Source organism: Cavia porcellus, unplaced genomic scaffold (assembly GCF_034190915.1).
Source record: "Cavia porcellus strain 051 isolate PalLab524CR breed Dunkin Hartley unplaced genomic scaffold, mCavPor4.1 scaffold_1, whole genome shotgun sequence".
NCBI lineage: Eukaryota > Metazoa > Chordata > Mammalia > Rodentia > Caviidae > Cavia > Cavia porcellus.
The window spans coordinates 119,637,960-119,660,165 of record NW_026947484.1 but is presented as its reverse complement, the minus strand read 5'-3'; positions in this window follow the sequence as shown (position 1 = coordinate 119,660,165).

Here is a 22,206-nt window from a genome sequence, read left to right as displayed (position 1 = left end):
GAGCTGTTACTTGCTCTATATGGAGCCTTAATATCCTCACCTTAAACACTAGCTATTTAAAATATTAATTTGAAGTACTTTAAAGTTCTAAGTACACTTCTCAAAATTAAAAAAAATTATTAAGTATTGCCAAATGTATATCATTTTTGTGGATTCTACCAGTCCAGTATACAAAATACGTCAAAATTTTGTTTCTATGCTGAACACATATAGTCTTTTTTCCTTGTCATTAATCTCTAAACTATAAAAAACAATGACTATTCATTATGTGAGGAATTGTAAGTAATCTAGAGATGATTTAAAATAATAAGAGGATGCACGTTGTGTGGAAACATTACTCCATTTTGTATAAATGACATGAGCATCTGCAGATATTGTTTATTTTGATTCTGGGAATCAAACACTGTGTTTCTGACAGCTAGACCACTGAGCTCAACTCTTAGTCCATATATGTAGACTTTGAAAACAGTAGAGGGCATAGAACTAATTTCCAGACACCCCCAAGAACAACTGGGTTATTCACTGTAACGACTATCCTGATTGTTTGATATGCTACGTCCACTGTCATTATGTCCCCGTTCAAACAGCTAGTGTATGGAAGTCAGAAATGGAAACTTGGTTCTCTCTGGAAACAAGATCTGTTCTGAGATTGTCTTAGATGTGTAAAACTAGTCTTTACCCCCATCAAGAGAGATTAGTTAGTAAGATTTAATCTCTTTCTTAAAAGTAAATTTGATTTTGAAGTAGTGATTTTGGAAATTCAAGTGGGAAAGATGTAAGGCAAGTTCAAGAAAGGAGAGCCTCCATGAATAGCCCTTCATGCTTTGACCTGCCTGTTTGGTTGTTATGCCATCTTTTATCTCAGTCTCCTTTTAGGTAATTATTTACTTTTTTATTTTTATCATTTTAATTAAAGGAAAAATAAAAAAAATCAGGATACATTATAGTAACACACTTTGGTTTCCTATTAACTTGATTTGAAACCTGTATAGCCCTCACCATCTTGCTTTGACTGATTTTCCCCTATTCTGCTTTGCTTGATAGTACCAAGTTCGAAAGTATAGGCAAAACTGTAAAGACAATAAGATTCATTATGACGCCCATTCTGGTTGACTTTTATCTTCTTTTAAAGTCCTGTAATGTCTCCAATGTTTTGGTTTTATTCTTTACTGTTTTGTTCAATTTTATTATAACTGATGATATAGGCAATTCTTTTTAAGATAGCAAGAGGCAGTATGGTAACCATTGTTGATCACCTAGTATTTTGTTTTTACATTATCTGTTTTTACATTATTATTTGTTTTTACATTACATATTTTACATTATGTCCATCCTTTTGATTTGACTCTGTTCTGTTATGTCACATTTGGTTTTACTCTCTTCAAAAAAGTAGTAAGAACTGTGGGAGTAATAAAACCCAAAATGTGCAATTGTCATTGTACAAAAGAAAGGAAAAGAAAGTGCTCTAAAGAAAATAACTACATATATATTTAAGAGCATAAGATAGATAACCATATTACTGAGTTTTGTTGGATCATTGAACAAAACTGTTTCCAGTCTCAATGTTTGAATGTCCATTTTATATGCTTTAATTTTGTAACTTGAACAACTATTTCTAAGATAACAATATGTAATCTATTAACTAATGATTTCCTACTATTTAATTTTTCTGAAATTCTGTATAACTTGTACCCTTTTTCTGTTTTTTTCTTTTTCTCCTTAAATAAAAAAAAAAAGCAAAAGTCTGTAATTCAACATTTACACATGTCCTGTTTTGTATCTTCAGAACTATGCAGTGTCATTCAGGAGTGAGACAGTACAATTATCAGCCTCGAAATGAGTCTAGAGTAGAAAGACTGAGTAAAGACAACTGTACAACCCCTAAAAATGTTTTCAAGGTTTTCACAATTAACTAAGCTTCATGTGGTCTCTGGGGATGGAGTATTATATGGTCAGACTCTTTGGAATACTGGACATGTTACACAAAGAATAAACCTAAGGTAAAAAAAGAAAAAAAAAGTACCATCATTGATTAATAAACCACACTAAAAACAATGCAGGACTGTACTCCTAGCTACTTGAGAGACTAAGAGAATCAGAAGTACAAGCCCAGCCTGGGAAACTTAATAAGAAATAGCCTCAAAATAAAATTTTTAAAAAGCAATAGAGGTGTAACTCAGTGGTAGGGCATTTGCCTTGCAGGATTGAGGCTATGAGTTTAGTCTCCAGTATGATTAAGAAAGAAAAAAAATGTCCAATCCTGTAGATATTTTACTGTTAACACACACACACACACACACACACACACACACACACATATACACACACACACACACATACACACACACACACACACAAATAAAAACCACATGTAAGTACTTAGGTTAAGAATATCATATGGATTTTCTTTTTGACCCAGTGATTTTTTAAGAGTTTAAAATGTCACTCTGAGAGGCATAAGTAGAAGGATTGCACATTTGAGCCCAATTTGAACAACTGAGTGTCTTAGACAGATCCTGTCTCAAAATGAATAAAAAAGGACAAAAATGTAGCTCAGTGGGAAGGCCATGTGTTCAATCTCCAGAATCAATCAATCAGTAAATCAATCTATCAGTCAACTAACCAGCAAACCAACTTAAACTAAATGACTTAAATCCTAGACAGCTGCAATGAACAGCAGTTTTATTAATACTACTGCCCATCCCTGAGTCTTCTCCAAGAATCAGAATTGGCTCTGATGTTCTCAGTGGGCCACAGCTTACTGTTGAGTGATCATTGTGCTCAGCATTGGTAAATCCAAGGGCACTGTTTGTCTAGGGCTATTTGGCCCAGGTTGATGATGACTATCTAGAAGTCATGTCTTCTCAACACTACATCTATGATGGTCAGATATATTACCACTAATAACCCATCATACATATATATCTTATGCCAAATATTTTATTCTTATATCAAGTTTATATATTGCATTTTTATAAACTATAAGGCACTAATAAAAGCCATAGTTCAGGAGAAAGGCAGACAAAGCAAAGAATTAAAATATGCTATTTTTTCTTATAATCCTTTTAGTAATCATCAACAATGATTATTTTACACTTGAGGAAATATATGTCATAAGTGTTTAAGCAATATCCTTTCTAATATCCTAAGGCTGTTTACCAAATTTCTCCATGATGCAACAATTAAATACATTGCTGAAGTGTGAGACCTGGGTAAAATATTCCTTAATGATCATATTCTTTATTGACTTTAGATTGATATTGTACCAATAAAGAAAAACTGCATTCAGCAGCTGCACTACCTCAGCTACAGGACAATGCTCATAATGGTCAGAATATGTACAAAATGACAGGATGAATTTTAGTTGTTAATATCATGATCAGATTCAGATATACCTGGGTTCGAATCCCATATCTACCAGTTACTAAGTGTATGATCTTGGACAATTTGCTGTCTCAGTGTTCCATTTGCTTCACTAATACAAGAGAAACTCATTTGTTTGTAAGTTATTGTGTAGAATAAATGAGAGATGCAGGTTAAATGCTTAGCATAAGGTCTGGCACATCATGAGCCATCTGTGTGTTATCATTTGTTCTGTCATTCATTTATCACACATTTGTTAGGTACTCTTAGGAGTCCTTTTACTGATTATGGAAAAGTAATAATCCAGGAGTTAAAATAACCCTGTATGACTGGTCTGTCTTTCTGGAATTCACCTCCTTCTATATAAGCTTTATCCCTTTGCTCTAGTTTTGTCCAAACTGTGCATGTCCTCTTTAATTTCTCCAATCAGAACAGGGTTCCTGCTCAGCTCTAGGGGAAACAGAGACACACAAGGCAGTGAGCCTATCCTGAGGATCTCCATGAGTAGTGAGACTCAGCAGAGACAATTAGTAGTAACCTGACACAAAGTGCTATCTGAGATTCACGGAACAAAAAAGAGGTAGCTAACCTTAGGTGAGGTGGGTAAGGGCAGGGAGTTTGACATAAAGAACAAAACATCAGGGGTAGAGGAGGTGCAGGTGAGGTGAAAAAAGCATTGGAACAGCAAAAGATAGAAACATAGTAAACCTCAAGAATCTTGACTTCACCTTGAAAACTGAAGAGTTAATGAAATAAGGAGAGAGATAATAGGAAGAAAAGGGAAAAATAGAAGATGACTCCCAAACATAAGATCAGAGTCACAGACAGGGAATTCCAGTCCCTGAGCTTGAGATAAACATGCACAGGAAGATTTAGGGAAATAATAACTTCAGTTTGGAGCACAGAGTTGGAGGTCGATAAGCACTTTAAGTAGTATTTGCCTTTTATTTTTTTCCCCACCTTGAAAGGAAATGTGACGTACTTTCTTTCTCAAGACCGCTGTGACAAAGGAGGACAAATTGGTGGACTTAAAACAACTTGACATTTATCCTCACAATTTTGGAGGCTGGAAGACAAATCAGTGTTGGCAGGCCAGCATTTCTTTCAGAGGCTGGAGGGGAGAATCCTTCCTCGCCTTTTCATAGCTTCTAGGGGATGCCAGAAATCTTTGGCATCCGAGGCTTGTGAATGCATCACTCCAATCTCTGCCTCTGTTTCCTCTTGGCTTTCTCCTATTCTTTGTCCTTGCATCTAAATTCTCCTGTTCTTATGAAGTCTTGCATTATGGTCTACTCTAGTTCAGGATACATTTGTCTTAACTTTATTATTTATGCTGAGACCCTCATTTTCAAATAGGATCACATTTACAGGTTTTAAGTGATATGAATTTTGAAGGGACACTATTCCATCCAGTCGAACCCCCTCTAACAATACTATTATTCCATAAAAGGAATGAAATCTTGCCATTCGTGACAACAGAGAGGAACTGGAGATCATTACATTAAATGGAATAAGTCAGACACAGAAAGACAAGTGTCACATGATTTGACTCATATGGATTAAAAAAAATAACTGACTTCATAGTGACGGAAAGTAGAATGACAATAAAGACTGAGGAGAATTAAAGTGGAGAGATGGGAAAAGATTGATCAATGGGTATTAAGATACAGTTGGATAGGGTTGCCACTGCACAAGAGATAACAATTATGTACCATAAATCTCACAAATCTAGACAAAATATATTGAACGTTTTGATCATGAAAAAAATAGATGATTGAGGAGATAAATATGTTTACACAGATGTAACCCTCCTGGTGGAGGTCCTCAGACACATAAACAATACAATGAACAAGAGGCTTTTCCTATTTAAGAAAATCTTAGTCTTTCTTGTTCACCCACCTTGTTCGTTTTGTAAACGACACATCCTTAGAGTTTACATAAATCAGGAAGTCTGACTACTTAAGTGTTGGAGGGGAGAATTTGACTTAAAAATGAAACCAAGGTGATCAACTAGATGAAACTAAATTTTCATAATTGACAGTGGCAGAAAAATATGGAATGCTTTCAGATATCAATAGAAGACAAAAGGATGAGATTCATCAAAATAAAGAACATTATTAACACAATTCATATCCTTACAAAATATATGGTTAGAGGGACCCTCAGTTATCTGGTCACAGGCTTATGAGAGATGTCTAATGAGGCTGAGATGTCACAATAAAGATGAAGCAAAAGACATTAGCAGAACCCACAGGAATAGAGGAAGGTAACAAGGTGATTTTATTCAACATGTCTGTCAGGCAGGGCCACACCTAAATGTCACAGAGAGAATTTCAGAGAAGAACAGTAAGAAACGTTCTCATGTTCTGGAAACAAAAATCAGTCTCAGAGGATTTGTATTACACTGACCTCCTTCAGTAGCTCTTCATTTTCCTTGGTTTTTATAGCTTGTAAAGGAATTTTAGTTTTACACAATAATGTTTTTTTCCTTCCCAAATCATTCTCTTTTTCCCGTACAGCTATGACAGTTTCCAGCAGGGAATGTTCACTCTTTTTAAAGCATCCAGCGTCACTTTCCAAATGACTTTTCAGTCCTACCACCAGTTAACCACATATATACCCACTATATGGAGAGCAGGTATCAAAAGTCAAAAGAAGAAGACTGCAGAGTAATAAAGGAGTACTGCAGTCGATCAAAATAAGGAAACTGTACTTTGCCAGAGTTTCAATTCCTCTGGTCTTCTGAGAAGGTATTCCCAACATGCTGTTTAAACTAGAGTTCATCATTAGGTACATTTTTAAAAGTCTGCTTTTCCAGCATTATCATGCCAGCTGGAGTTACTTATTTCATTCTGGCTCAGTAGGAATCCACAGACTGCATGAAAATACATTAAGGAATATTTATAAGATGGCAAACAGGACCAAATGTATGGGAAAGAATAATATTGTGCATTGCTCATTACAAACATGATTATTTTGTGTATGTAACGGATGTGTTGTTAAAGCACAGTGGGTTGTTTGAAGTTTACAAGTTTGTTATGAATTGATTTATTCATGAAATGCTTTGTTTCTATGACAACTTTATTGGTTTGCCTGTGGTCTAAATACATATAGGCATGGCAGGAATTCCACGGTACAAAACAAATTACACACTCCCTCCTGAATCACTTGCTGCCTTTAGGGAGTGTAGCAAAAGGATTTCCAACCAGGACAGACATCACCATACACAGAATGAGCATTAGAGAGATCACATAAAAAGGGGAAAAAGACTTTCTAAAAAGAACAACTTAAAAGTCCCCAATGGCCTCCAATTCTGTAACATAAGGAAAGATGGAAATGAGCAACAGAATCCTCAGCATAAGATAAGAGAAACACAATGTACTCACAATGCATATGGTTTTTATTTAAGGGAAAAAAACACTCATCAAAGACCCCTATTTCCTGCTATAAATAATAATGCCCCTTGAAGTGAATACCATTAATATTCACAACTGTTGTGTTACTACAAAAGAAAATGAGAATCGTTGTTTAGAAAAAATAATAATAGGTTTTGAAAGATAAAAGCGAGAGAGAGAGACAGAGAGAGAGAGAGAGAGAGAGAGAGAGAGAGAGAGAGAGATTTATTGAAATTTATTGTGGACCAAAGATAATGAAGGAGAGAATGATCCTTAGTTATTGAGTGAGACTTCAGTCAGAGAGAGCATGCTGGAGGGGACTTAGACTTTATAAAAGCTGCAGAAGAGAGAATAGAATCCAAATGACACTCTTCTTAGTACCCTAGAAATATATGTCCACACATACATGATAGGAAAAATTAAAGTCAGAAGAAATATTTTAAAAATAAATTTGTTACTTCTCCTAAATTCAAAGAAGGTCATATTTCACAGTTAAAATAATCTTAGACTCTGCATTACTAAGAATTTAAGTGTAAAATATACATGATACAAAAAGCATTCTGCAAATCACCTTTTTTATTTTTGGTAAAAGCTACTTCAATTTTTCTGTTCTTATTTTATTTTTAAAGACTGTGTAAGCGTGTGTGTGTGTGTGTGTGTGTGTGTGTGTGTGTCTGTGTGTGTGTGCTGATGAACATGAAAGATGGCACATGATTGTATACACAACTATCCTTTGGAATCATTTGCTTTCTCAGTTCTTGCTGAAACGCGGAATTAGCTAACCACATGCTCACCACATAGCCCGCACCACCACAGTCATGGAACCTTAATATCAGAATTAAACATCTGACCTAAGAAAGCTAACTTATTTACTTGTCAGCAAGGCATTGTTTTCTTTTACCAAATTGCACACTCAGTAAACATTGGGAGACCAAGGTCCAAAATGAAAGGTTATATCAAGACAAGTCTAGGGGCAGGCATTAGCAGTAGTGGTGTACCAATCCCATTTTCAAAACAAAAGAAACAATGCACAAAAGAGCCCCAAAAGCCAGCCACTAGAAAGTGAGGGGAAATAGAGCCTCTGCTCCTGATGGCTCTATTTCCCAAAAGCCTTGCTGACAAGTTACTTCTCAGAGGATGTCATGTCTTTTCAATAAATTGTTGGCTTCATCCAACCAGATTTCTCGCCTCTGTAACTAAGATCATTTGTTAAGTCATAAAATTTTTGTCATTTCCAAAAGTTAATTCACCTTTTTCAGTTGAAATACGTGATGTATAGAAAGCCAGAACTACCGCCACAGTAAAGAGTGCTGTTAATTATCATTTTAAAAAAATTCCAAACCTGTGAATTATATCCCAGATAGTACATTTTCACTGTATCACTCGCATATAATCAGCAGAATACCTTGATGGTTAGTGTAAGCATCAGTTAGTGTAAGCATAAGTTAGTGTAAGCATCAGTCAGTGGTAAAATTTCAAACTAATAAAGATGGCAGAAATCTCTGTGGCAGCAAAACAATGTAGCATACATTTTATATACTGCACATCATTGTATTTGCAGCACTCAATACTATCTTATTCAACAAATTTGAAACCTGAAACATTCTAGAAATCACCTGTCCTAGAAACCATAAAAATACATATATATCGCAGAGTTTGTTCAAATTGTATTTCTGTGATCGAATTAGGAATGTTTTCACTTGTGATATTTGAATGTTCCATATTTTGACCTCAGGCTCCAGGATCTTTTTGCCAATGTCACGAGGGGCTTTCATGTCAGAATTGCAGGAAGTACTGTTGCCCTGCAGTATTTCCCAATCTCCACTGCCAGGTTTTCCCCCCAACTGCTCTCTCATTTGAAAAGAAGTTAGTAAACATATAACTGTATCTCACCAAAATCCACGTCACCGTGTGACTCATACACAGAAAAATAATGATTAGACTTTGTGGTGAACTGAATACTGAATTTTTCTTGGGAAAATTAATGTGCTAAGTTATGTATGCATTCTTGTAGCAAAGATTATTGAGGTTGTATAATGTGTAATAGTTTCCTCTCCTTAAAGATCAAAGGGGTAAGCCAAATAGTACACAAGTGAATAAGCCAATCAATAGGATCCAACAAGTGGTTATAAGTACTATATGAGAAACCATTATGAAATAAGTAAAAATAGAAAATAGACTTTAAAGAGAATAAGTAAGGAGTGATCTTTAAGCTGAGCCCTGAAGGTAAGAAGAATTCAGTTATGGGGGTAGAAACAGAGGAGGGATAATGAAAACAGTTTAAAAAAAAAACAGTTCTTAAGAAGAAAAAGCTTTGATGCCTTTGCAAAATAATAATAATAATAATAATATTCACTGTTAATACTGTTGCAAGTACTTTATTTCTGCTAGGTCACTTAAATGAGAGAAAACCTTTATGGCTGACAAATGGAAATGTCTCTCTCTCTCTCTCTCTCTCTCTCTCTCTCTCTCTCTCTCTCTCTCTGTGTGTATATATATATGTATATATATGTGTATATATATATATATGTGTGTGTGTGTGTGTGTGTGTGTGTGTGTGTGTGTATGTGTGTGTAATAGTTTTTAAAATTAACTGGCTACATGGTTATGGTATTCAAAGTATTCATGTGATGCAAAAGATAGAATAAAAAAAGTCATGACATTTGACTATTTAAAGACACTTAGCTGACACTGATATGCATCACTGCTCTTTGAAGTCATGTCTCTTAAGATGTAATTTCTGAAATATTTTTTAAATTTCTTATTCACAACAAAGAAATATATCCTGATGAGAGTCATATGCACTGCACATCCCAAACTAGCCATGCATACCAAACACTCTGTGAATGATCACCACAAAATTTGTTGATGCTCATGTAACTAAGCTGTTTGCAAAGAGGTCACCTAGATTCAAAGTAGAGGAGGCTGGCTTATGTAATCATTCCTGCCTCCAAAGGTGAAAAAGAAAAAAGAAAAGTTGAACCTCTTTAGAAGAGGCTCCTGGAGAATCTTTCTGGTGAATACATATCACATGAACATTTTATCTAACTCGTTAGTGCCTGAACCATTTTGCTAATTTAACATAGTATGCACTATTAAGATAAAAAGCTCAGACATACTTAACCCTTTAGCATTTACTTTATAGTTTTTCTGACCCATATTTTGACCCAATCTCTCCCTTATTCCTCCTGGCTTGTATTGTACTGATTAAAACCTTCATCTTTTTGAAAATATGTTGGGGAGTTGTCTGGATTTAACTGAAATTTCCAGCTTAAATTACTGTGTGATTTTGAGCTGATCAGAACCCATTTAGCATAGGTGGCTATGGCCAAATCAGGGGATCTGAGAGCAAGAGTGTAGGCTATAACCAGAAGCTGCCAGTTAATAGGCAATTAAAGCTTCATTGCTTTCCCGCCACCACAAAGCTCCTTATCTAGACTTACAAACACAAGGAAGAAAGCCAAACAATTGAAATGCTCTTCACAGTATTTCATTAGGCCATATCAGAGTTCCCTTCCTTTCTTCCTTCCTTCCTTCTTTATTCCTTCCTCTTTTTTTACATTCATCTACATTCATTCAGCTCTCATTTTTCAACCCTCCAATTAAACTGTTTAAGAATTTTTTACTAGAAATATTTAGAGCTCTGTTTATTAGAAACGTGCCAGTTCATTGTAGAGTAAAATAATTAAGGGATGTGGCTGTTTCCATCCCAATCACTCTTAGTGAAACATGTAATCCTTCTTTGCTCTTCTTCCTGCCAGGGCGCATATGCAGGCTGCAGAGACTCTGTTTTAATTACCACAACCGCCCGCTCCTTGGCCTTTGTTTCCTAAATTTTCTCCTCCTTTTATTTGGACTACGTCTGCCAAGTCCATCTTCTTTTCATGCTAGGGATCACGTCCATGTATTCCTTGGATCTTGACTCAATTTCTTTAATATTTATGCCTCAACTTTTTGACTGACTCCTTCAAAGCTCCTTATCCTAGTAACACCTTCTTTTCTGCTTTCCCATTTAATTCAGGGTCTGAGTCTATTCTCTCTTCTCATCTGATGGTTCCCTGTACAGGAAGAATGTCTTCTCATCTGTGGTGTACTCAGTGAGGGAAAGAAAAAGAATGGCATACTGGTGTTCTGGCCATTTTACAAGAGTGGAAACCGAGCTCAGGCAACTCAGGTGACAGGTCCCGAGTCACACTGCTGGTGAGGACCAGACGCAGGGCAAAATTGAGATTCATCCTGGACTCTTGCTCTTTACCACTGGTTCCCAATGTGTCCAAGCAGGAAGATTTCCTCCTTTTTTGAATATTTCATTAGTGTGTGTTTATGAGACATGAAAATTACATTCTTTTTGGAGAAGTGATACACAGTGTATTCTTATTTTGCTAACTTTTACTCTTCTTCTGGCCCCTTCTCTCTCTTCTCCACATCTCCTTCCCACTGCTTAAGGTTCTCTGTTTCCTGCCATCTTTCCTTCAATTTGTTCTATAGAATTATTTATACTTTGGTTCTCTCATATACGAGAAACCACGTGATACTTGTTCTTCTGTGTCTCACTTATTTCACTGAGCATCTGGTTTCAAGATCCATGTCCCTTTTCCTACAAATGTCTTAAATTTATCCTTCAGCATGGCTAACTAGTACTCCACTGTGTATATATCCACTCATCTTCTCTTGGCCATAAACACTGTCTTCTTCCATAATTTAACCATTATGAACTGTCCTGTTACAGACGTGAGTATGTAAGAATCACTGTTACATAATGGCTTTAACTTTCAGGGAGACACCCAGAACAGAGGGATAGCAGGCCAAACAGAAATTTTCTTTTCTTCTTCTTCTTCTTCTTCTTCTTCTTCTTCTTCTTCTTCTTCTTCTTCGTCTTCGTCTTCGTCTTCGTCTTCATCTTCATCTTTGTCTTCGTCTTCTTCTTTTCCTTCTCCTTCTCCTTCTCCTTCTCCTTCTCCTTCTCCTTCCTCCTTCCTCCTTTTTAGGAATCTCCACATTTGTTTTATATAGTGGCTGTACTAGTTCACATTCCCACCAAGAATGTAGAAGGTTTCCTTTTACCACATTCTTGCCAGCATTCACTGTCTTTTAAATCCTTGATGATGGTCTTTGTTTCTGGAGTGAGAAAGAAACTCAGCGTTGTTTTTATTTGTATTTCTTATTCTATTCCTGATGTGAAAATTTTTGAAGAGATTTCAAGTTGAAATGCTAAAGTGAAGACATTTGTTGATTCCTTTTGCCCAGCAAAAATCCATTGAAAATTTCTATATGAAAGATATAAATCTATGGTACTTTCAGAACAGAAGAAAGGATAAGGCGATGAGAGTCTTTCGACCAGTTTGGGAAAAACAGATAGAGGTTGGATTGCTGATGTATCAAGGCAGAAAACATTATAACCCAGAGCTAGCATCTCCAAACTCTTACATTATGAGCTGAATCAATACAAATGTTTTAAATAAACACACATGCTCATTCTTAATATTTTATACATGAATTATTTATATAGTTGTATATAAAACACATGCAATCTTATATATGAAATTATAAATCTCTTTTTATTATTAGGCTTTCTAAGCAGAAATATTATTGTTTGATTGAAATTATTAAAACTCAAAAGAATATTTTACAGTTTAGCAATTCTGTGCAATGGAAATTACATGCTTATTTTTGAGTAAAAACCACTCAAAATAAATTTCTAATATAGCAGCCAAAAGTATCTACATACATACAAATCATAGCTCATATGTATGAAAAGTCACTCTTTCAATAAATATATACATATTGTCGTTCATATGAAAGATTCACCCCTTACAATAACTTCTGAGATATGGTATTTTTGGGAACTACTACTACAGACTATTTTTGCAATCTGTTAGGGAGTTTAATACAGTTAATATAAAGTGCACTGGAAGAGTTGGCTCTTTTTTGAGCATGACTTATCAAATGAAGATACCCTTTCTTTGAGTGTAGCTGTGCCTGTAGAAAACTTACTTAGACTACAAAAGATTTGACTAGTTGAGGAACGAATGTCAAAGGGAGCATTAATTCAGCAGAGAGTGAAAGGGTTTTGGCCCAGGCCGGACACTAGCTGGAAAAGCCTCAGCCAGAACCAAGGAGCTCCTATCTCCCCTACCCTTAGGAATCTACCTCTGGCGCCAAACTATGACCAATGGGCTACCTGTGCATCCCTAATGCCCCCTTAGGTTCCACCCCAGGCTGAGGCTACTTGTGTGCCTCACTCCACGTATTCCCACCACCGATAGGGAGGTGGGGGGATTCCACTCCCCAGGGGATCGGGGGTGTGTCTCCCCGCATTCTCAAAATAAAGGTCATTTATATTTCATACTTCTTATCTTTTCAGCCGCTGCTGGTACCCCACAGTTCTATCAGAGAGTTTCCTTAAGGAAAGTCAAACAATCAGAAAGTTAATACCACTAAGCAGTAAAGAATGGTCATAAGGCCAGTTTTCGGGAATGGGCTCAGGTGGTACCAAGTGAGGTCTGATTCCTTTTCTCTGTAATTCAAATAATCATTCATGTAGTTTAATTTTTGAATTGTACTTATATGGTCACAATTTTATTCAGATAATTTCAGAATAGCTTTTGCAGACAAACATAGATAATTGTCTTGATTTTCTTTTGGTTCTACACAAAACTGGAAGCTTATTCCACCACGAACACAACAGTCTCACGAGGCCCAAGTCTTTTTATCAGACCTGCCTAGCTTTTGATTTCATCCAACATGTAAGGGACACTCCTCTAGACCTACAGCTCTTTTAAACTCAGATTTGGAATTCTTATTAAGTTCATCTTGATAATTTTCAGGAATAAAAGTTCAGACTTGACTCTATATGCAAGCCAAAAACCAAGACATTTTTTTTTCTCTGAAGTAACTCAGTTACTCTTTACTCTTAACTTGTTTATAAGTGTACTTGGAATTTTTTTCTGTTTGATAGTATGTCTATCTCTTTCTCTTTTTCACTGTCTTAATTTTGTGACTTTCAAAATGTTGACATGAATTATGAAGTATTATGGATATGTGAGAACTTTGTAAGTTTTTTATGACGTTAGTGACTGCATCAATCTTAACTAATACCCTCATAATCAGCAGACAGAAGTCTATGCAGGTGTATGTAAAAGTAAGAAATAGATACACTCAGCTCCTATGTGTTCAATTAAAAAATAGAAGTTGCTTTCCATGGGCTAATAAGTAAAATCAGATCTTTTTGAAGGAAGAACTTAGTGACTTAAACTTTAAAACACATAGTGTTTAGAAAAGTTTCATTTTTAGCATAATTTTTCTCCTTATACATGCCAATCATCAGTTAAAATAAAGAGGAGAAGTATAGAACCCAATCCATCTGTGGACACAGCAATAAGTATTATACTATCATGAGACCACATTTATGCAACATTTTGGAAACAGTTTACTATTGCTTTTGATCAGATAGACTATGGTAAAAAAAAAAAAGTAAAACCTACTTTATGCCACAGATGCAGTAAAAGCCTATGGGTTGGGATTGGGATCCCAGGCGTCCCTCCTCAGAGATACTCAGATTAAAGGAAGCTCTGACTCAACACGCATTTCCTTATTTAGCAGGGAGCATCCTGGCCTGAAAAAAACTCTCCATAGGAACAACAAATAATAAATGAATACCACTAAAATATATTCTGGAAAAAATTTTGTCAATTAGTTCTGGCGGGAGATGGCAGTGATTTATATAGTTGGTCCATACCTGTGATGCAAATATTCCCACTATGACTGATTGCAAGTTACTTGCATGACATCCGTACAATGAAGGTGGGAATCGGAGGAAATGTTCAATTTCACATACTTTTTAAACATTCAGAGACAAAGATAGAAACAACCTTAAGAACGTACATGGTAGTAAAATGTAATGAAATCCTTAGGATGTCATATTTTTGAGTATTTCTGATCTTTGTTTGAAATTTGATTTGCTTCTTAGTTTGCATAATTTACTTGCTAGCCATGGCTATTTTCAGCAGCTGGCTCACCAAATTTTGGTAGGTAGAGCCAGAGCAAGATAGCCCCAAGACACCAGTTCTCTCATCTCATTAGAAAAAACAAGTACATATGGCCACTCCCGTCAGCAAAGAAATAGAGAATGGAATTGTGCTCTGTAGGTAGATAGACTACTTTGGTTTCCATGGGAGCCTTGACAACTGACTTTAAATCATATTTTGTTTTCAAAATTCTACTGAGAAATTGAAGATAAGACTTACTGAACACATAACATAGGACCACTTGGTGAACGTGGCTCTTGGCTAATATTAACACATTCGCATCCAGAAGATGAGGAGCAAATGCAGCCATCCAGAACTCAGACTCTGGCACAGTACTATGTCCTCAGTGACGAACTAGAGTTAGTAGTATATCCTGTTTCTCGTTCTTATTTCACCTTACTTAAATGTGTAATAAAACCACAAAAATATTACACTGACACACTAAGACTCTAAGCTATTGAATGTTAGAATAAAGAAACAAGTTTTGACTCTTTCAATTATGAAATAACAAACTTTCATTATGACCAACTTCAGAAATTGCAATTGAAAAGATTGAATGTGTTCTCTGTCCTTCTGTGATTCTAAAATATGAATGCTTTATTTTCTGAGCTAAGCACAGGCATGAAGCTTCATGTATTTTCTGAAGGAACAACAGATGAAATGTATCATCAGCCTGTTAAGTTATATACATTTTCATAATACCAAGTTTGGTGACAGATCATTTGGCAAAAACCTGTGTGTTTTTTCCCTTCAGTGTTACCTCTTAAAGATTCTGAAAGTTGGTATCAGTTCACTGAAATGATATTTTACTGATATATTATATTTTTCATTAATCTTCTAAGTCTCTTCTGCATCAATTTTTGCTTAAGGACTCAATTGAAATTATTTCCTATTTTGGAATTATCTCCTTCAAAGTAAATAAATTTGTAATAAAATAGCTCCTTATACACCACTTAGTGTATGTTACAATTAGTGATTTATTAAGTGTGATATTTTTCTAAGCCATTTATCTTTTTTCCTTCTCTTTTTCTTCTCTCTTCACCTCTTTTTCTTCTCTCTTCTTTTTCTTTTTTCTTTTCCTCTTTTTAAATTTCTTTTATTCCTAGATTTTTGCACAGATTTTGTTAGCGTGTCACTGCTTCTGGGAATATAGACCCTAATTTTCTTCTTCCTTTAGCAAAAACTCATTTTGTTAAGACCTTAAAAATATGATTATTATCATATTTTTCTACAAATAGCACCTAGTGATTTTTTTTTACAAAGGCAAAGAAAGTTGCTTTAAAATGAAAACAAAGATACTGCTATGTGAAGAGATTAGGATTCAGTCAGAGAAGCAGAACTACAGGACATTTAGCTCCATAAATGCTTCTATATAAAAGGGTTTGTTACAGAGATTTGCCTTTATACAAATAAGGGGTCCAGGTAACAGATTTTGAGTTCTTAAAAAGCAAATTATACTGTGTTTTATTATCAAACCCCACTTGTTCATTATTGCTGTACAGACAGTGGCTGTATAATTATTTATATTAATTTTGTATTCTGTAACCTGCAATTGCTTATTTTTCAACATGTTTGGTTTATTTTATTTTTGGACAAATTTTGTGAGATTTACGCATACTTGAACATGTCATTTGTGAATAAAGACAGTTTCATTTCTCCTTTCCCAATCTGTACATCTTTCTTGTCTTATCTTTTTGCACTGAGATGTCTTGAGTGATACTGGAAAAGAGTGGGGAGAGGAATCTTTGCTGTGTTTCTGATTTTTACCGGAAAAGTTCTAATTTCTTATCCTCAAGTTTCAGATTGTCCTGGGGTTAGAGTATTTGTTTTGCTTTTGTTTTTAATAAAGACGAGGGCATTTACTTCCATTATTATTTTATTCTATTTTCATCATGAATGGGTACTAGATTATTTTCAAATGATTTTTCTGTATCTACTCAAATGATTGTGTGCTTCCACATTTTTCAACCTTTTAAATTTTTTTATTTTAAAGAGAATAAAACCACATACAACAAAAACAAAGTAAATCAGAACAGAACAAGGCAAGCAACACAGGACTTCAAAATGACAAGAAGAAATCAACAGTGGCTACCATTAATGTGTCTTGTTTTCTTTGAAATAGTTGTTCATACCTTCACACACAATACAATTAAACAAAACAAAACAGTATAGAACCAATCAAAGCAATAGAATGAAAGCATTATGTGACTCCAAACAAGACAACAGAAAATCAACAATGGCTACCATAGTGTCTCTTGTTTCCTTCCATACTATCATACTTTCACACATAATGAAATCAAATAATAGAAAAGACAAATATTTTTCAACGTTTTGATGTGATGTCTCATAGTTTTATGTCATCAATTTACAGAAGTTTGTCAAACATTTTAAGTAGGACTTCGTAATCTTATGGGGTTGTCAGTGCTGTATATAAAATCTCCCTTAACAATATCGAAATGAGATCACATAAATTGTTGATTACCAAAATCTTGTAATAGTGGTGGTATACCCGGTAGGTTAACCAAGCCAGACTTTTCGGATCATGGTTCCAAGCCCCTTTCATTTTGTCTTGGTCACTTTATGCAGTGCCAACTATTAAGGCAGTAGAATACTGACAGCCATAACCTAGTTATGAGGATGGCAATTACAGGGCCATGTCTGACTACACACAGAGAAAAATCTACCAATCAGTTGTAGGCAAGTGTGAGCCCCAAGGTAACTCTAGAATCCTTTCTAACACAAAGTTTACCAGTCACTGCGAATATGATGATGCATGTTGCATGTTGAGAATTCATGCCCGCTAGAAAGAAACAGAAGGGCAACTAGATAGAGAGCTTGGCTGAGGCCAAAAATATGGTCAAAGATGCTGAATATGAAAAAAAGTAAACTTGGTGACTGTCAGATTCATAAAATAATCATTTGGATTTTAAATAAAAAAGGAAATAATAACTAACAAGTATCAAAATCTTGAAATGCAATCATGATGGCGTACTAAGAAATGGCCAAGTTTTTAGCAAGTGTAATTATGCACATTTATATAATACATAATCAAATTTTGCATGTATATGTAGCATAACAAGAGGACAAAAGCAGTAAAGGGTCTGTTCAGTATGAATAGTCAGGAAACTGGTGAATTTGTTTCAACATGTTTTGTTTGGAGTAAATCTGTGACACTCAAATGCAAACATCCTCTGACAGTAAGAAATGTTGGCTATGTTAAAAGAATAACAAGGTTGAAGATAGATTTGAGACAAAATGAGGTCTCTGAGGCAAAATCTTGAGAGACATTATTAGTAGACCACAGAAAGTGCCTTGGGACAAAAGGACATTGAAAGTGCATGGAAGCTTCTAAATAAAAAAGGACGAGTGCCATAAACATTTGGGAGCTCAATAAAAATTGATTTATTTTTCAGCACCTTACTGGGGTAGAGAAAACTATATTATCTTGAGGTAAAACTACAATGTTAGGAGACTCAGCTCTTCATAGAGACATTTTACAATTCCAAATGTTTCTTCCATCTGTCACGAAAGTGGGTGGAACATACTGTACTGTCTTAGAAATTTGAGGGCATTTATATAAAAAGTACTTGGGCAAATGGTAATTTCTATCACAGTAGAAACATATGCAAAAGTGTATAGTATTCCATCAGGCACACAGGTTTTTTCCTTACAGTAAATTCACTACATCCGTAGTCACAACCTGAAAAAAGGCAAATGGGGTTTTGAGTCTTACTTATGCAAAGGACATAAACTCTATTACATTTTGCTTCCACAGTGGTAGGGAAGGAGTTGACAGAGAGAAGCAAGACCAGACAAAACAGATTATTGTAAGAGGCTTAGAAGTGGGGAGGAATAACTGGTTTGCAAGTTGATGTCCCTTAGAGGGGGCTATAAGATAGAGAAAGCTACAACCTCAGCACTCGACTCCGGGAAGACAGGACCTTAAAATCCTGGAGATCCTTCCAATATTTTTTGTACTTTCCTAAGTGGCAGTATAGTTGGCAATCTATTCTTTTCCTTAAATCTAAGGTTTCTATCACAACTCTTTCACCAGTATTGAACTTATTTTACGATTCTAGTAGAACCAGATCAGTGTATATGAGGGGAAGTCAGGGCAAAAGAAATATGCTGACATTTGCTTCTTTTCAATTTATATTTGATAGTTTACTTGTTACTTGATCAGGGTTTGTTTTAATTTTGTTTAATTCCTCTTGAGTTCTAAAAGCATTTCTTATCGAGCCATTTTCATTTACTTAGAAAATCTGACCCACTTTTAAATTAAGTTTGCATTTTACTTTCTTTCTGGAAACTAAAATTAGATGTTTCATTTCTTTTTAATAAACACAAACATTCAGGAGTGTGGTTTGTACATGAGCAACAACTTCTGTTTGGCAATTGGCATTTTTCCCCTTTCTGATGAATCACATTTGTACAGCTGAATTTAGAAACACTTTACTAGAAACATAGCCAATCCTGATATTATATTTTTAATGTTTTTAAAATTCACTGCTTTAAAATAGTAGAAAAAAAGTTATGGCTACTTAAAATGACACGTGTGTAAGAGCTGGGTCACCTCATTTCTCCCTCAGACAATGAAAGAACTGTAGATCAGATGGTGCCTCACTGACATCCACCAGCTCTAGATCTGAAAGGTGTTCTTAGTGGATTTCCATTTATTGTGATGGAATGGTAAATATAAGTATTCAATAAATATTTGTAAAATAAAAGGGAGGAATGTATGTATGTATGTACGTATGTATGTATGTGTATGTACAGGCATGCAGATTGAGGTTTCCTTTTAAGGACTCAAAACTAAAAATATAAAATAAATAAAAACGAAAGCTTTGTCAGGTATAAATCTTAACATGAAATTTTGTTTATTAATGCCAAGTCTAACATGCTGCCAAATTCATTTATCTGTGTTAACAATTGTATTTAAGAAAAAAATCTTGTAAAATTATTCCCTTTTATACATTGACTAGTCCTAAAAATGAGATCCTGGGAATTGATGAATGACTGCCAGCTCTGTGCTAAACCAGAAAGCTGAGTCTTACACGCTTGTCTCATGATGTGCCCAAAGCAACACAACCTGCCACGCAACCACACAGTCACAATTGGCACAGCACAGGCTCACTCCTCAACTCTGAAATGGTAGCAGGTGGCTGTTAACTAAAACTAAAAGCTGAAATTATCTTTACAATTGTGCCTTGACCCTGTGCCTACAGATATAAGAAGCAGTAATCGTATGTGTGGGTTGTAAAAAGTATTTCCAGGGCTTAAATTCACATTTGCAGTGGGTATGGTGTATGCATTCAAAAGCTTGAGTATATGCAATCTTTGTTTTGATATACGCATATATTTAAACTTAGAAAAAGGTTTTACACATTATTTCTCTCTGGATTATAGCTGTCAGTTTGTTTTCTAAAGCCAGGTTGGGATGGTGTGTCTGGTGTTATTTCAATTTATAGAAACAGCAGTAGAATGAGCTTTCAGATTCTCACATAGGAAAGGTCTCTCAACTCAGAAACCTTAAGTCCAGAAACCTTTTGAGCTGTCTGTAAAATGCAGACCTAGTGTTTCAGCGACTGTGGAGCTGTCATCGGCAAGAAAGTAAGGCCTAGAAAGAAAAAGAATGAATATTCATACAACAAATGCCACCCAGAGAAGCTGGGAAAATAACTGATAAACCAATATATTTGGCTGAGGTATTACATATGATTGAAAGAAAAAGACATTAAAATATGGATGGGTGTGAGGCATTTCAGGAGGAACTTGTCACCAGATGGTAAGTAATTATAAAGCTCTGGTTCTCTGTGTCTGTAAGTTAGAAAAATGGTCATAACGAAATGACCTCTGAGAATTACACCTTTTTTTAGAGATCTCTCAAATAAAGATGTTGACACCAAACAAAAGGTTAAGTAGCACATTTTGGTTTCTTTGTATCTGAGATAGGAAATTCTTTAAACACTGAGAAATCAAAAGAGCTATTTCTATAAAAGTCAGCAACACTTACTATTTATGGAGTGAAATCGCACAATAGTGAAGATACGGAAACCAAGACTTTACCTAGTGATTCCAAAGGCATGTTTCCCACAGAGAGTTTTGGCCCAAGGCATTTTAAAATTAACTGACTGGGTCAAAGGAAAGGTACCTTTATAGCTTGCACTGGCTAAAACTGGTCATAAACATGCCATTGATGGCATAATAAACTTTCACTCAGAGCCACTAGGCTCAAGCAGCTAGACAGGGAAAAGTACATTATATTTGAGCCTAGGGTTCACAATCAAGTAGCTCCCTGTGGACTCTGAGAGTCTGTCTCAAGTGAGTCCACGTGATTTTGGGAAGGATATGTATCATAATCTCCAAGTTTTGTATGATGCTACTTTGGGAGAATCTCATCATAGTCAAAGGCTGCTAATTTACTTCTAATAGTGAATAGTGTTGTAGGTTGTGTAATATGAAATCTACAGCTCAAACAAATTTAGCGAACATAGTATACTCTTGCTTCTCAACCTTGTCAGTATTTCTGAGGAAGAGAATTATGCATATGCAGGGGACAGTCATGTGTTTACTCATTGACTGAGATAACCTATGATGGAGGCACAGTTCTGGGGAATGAAGAAAAGACACAAAGAGGAAAGTGCTTTTGATCTTGTCACCTCTGCATGTTCTTTACCTGCACAGATGGGCTAAGGGCACGGCCTGGACTCTAGTACTGCACCTTAAAACTCAGCTTTTAGTTCCTGGAGATCTTGGTTATTGGTGTATTGGGAGCTCTTAGCAATAGTGATTGTTCTCAGAATAAGATTGCCTCCTGTCCCCATGCCTTTTATGCCCAGGGTAGTAAAGAGCCTTGATGGCCCCAGATTTGGCTGTAGGCATCAAACTAATAACCATCATATTTCCTCAGTCCATTTAACATCTTTTCCTAGATTTCTAGCCCTTATTAACCAAGTCAAGCTCTACTGTACAGCAACTGACTCCACATTTTTTTCTCAAGTCTGGTAGTTGCTTTTGATATCTTTGTAGCTATACAGGCACCAGTGTTATGCCCAAATACTACCCTGACCTTTACTTAGACCAAGCTCCTTGGAAGAACATCTCTAAACTAAACATCTCTAAACTAAAGTCAATTTACTATTGACTTCAGCCTCACTGGGTTACACTGCTGGTCTGTGGAAAATCTGGGCATCTATTTAGAGTATTTATTAAGTTCCTCCAGAAGCATTTAAATCCCAAAACGTTTTGGGGTTAGAGTCAGCCCATATACCAAATTGAAAACAGGTAGCTCTGAGTTTTAATCCTGATCCAGCTACTAGCTGTGCAACCTAAAGCAAGTTTGCTAAATTTCTCGGGCTTCAATTTCATCATCCATATAAGCAGCAAATTCCCAAAGAGGTGCCTCCTCTTTTCCAAAATTT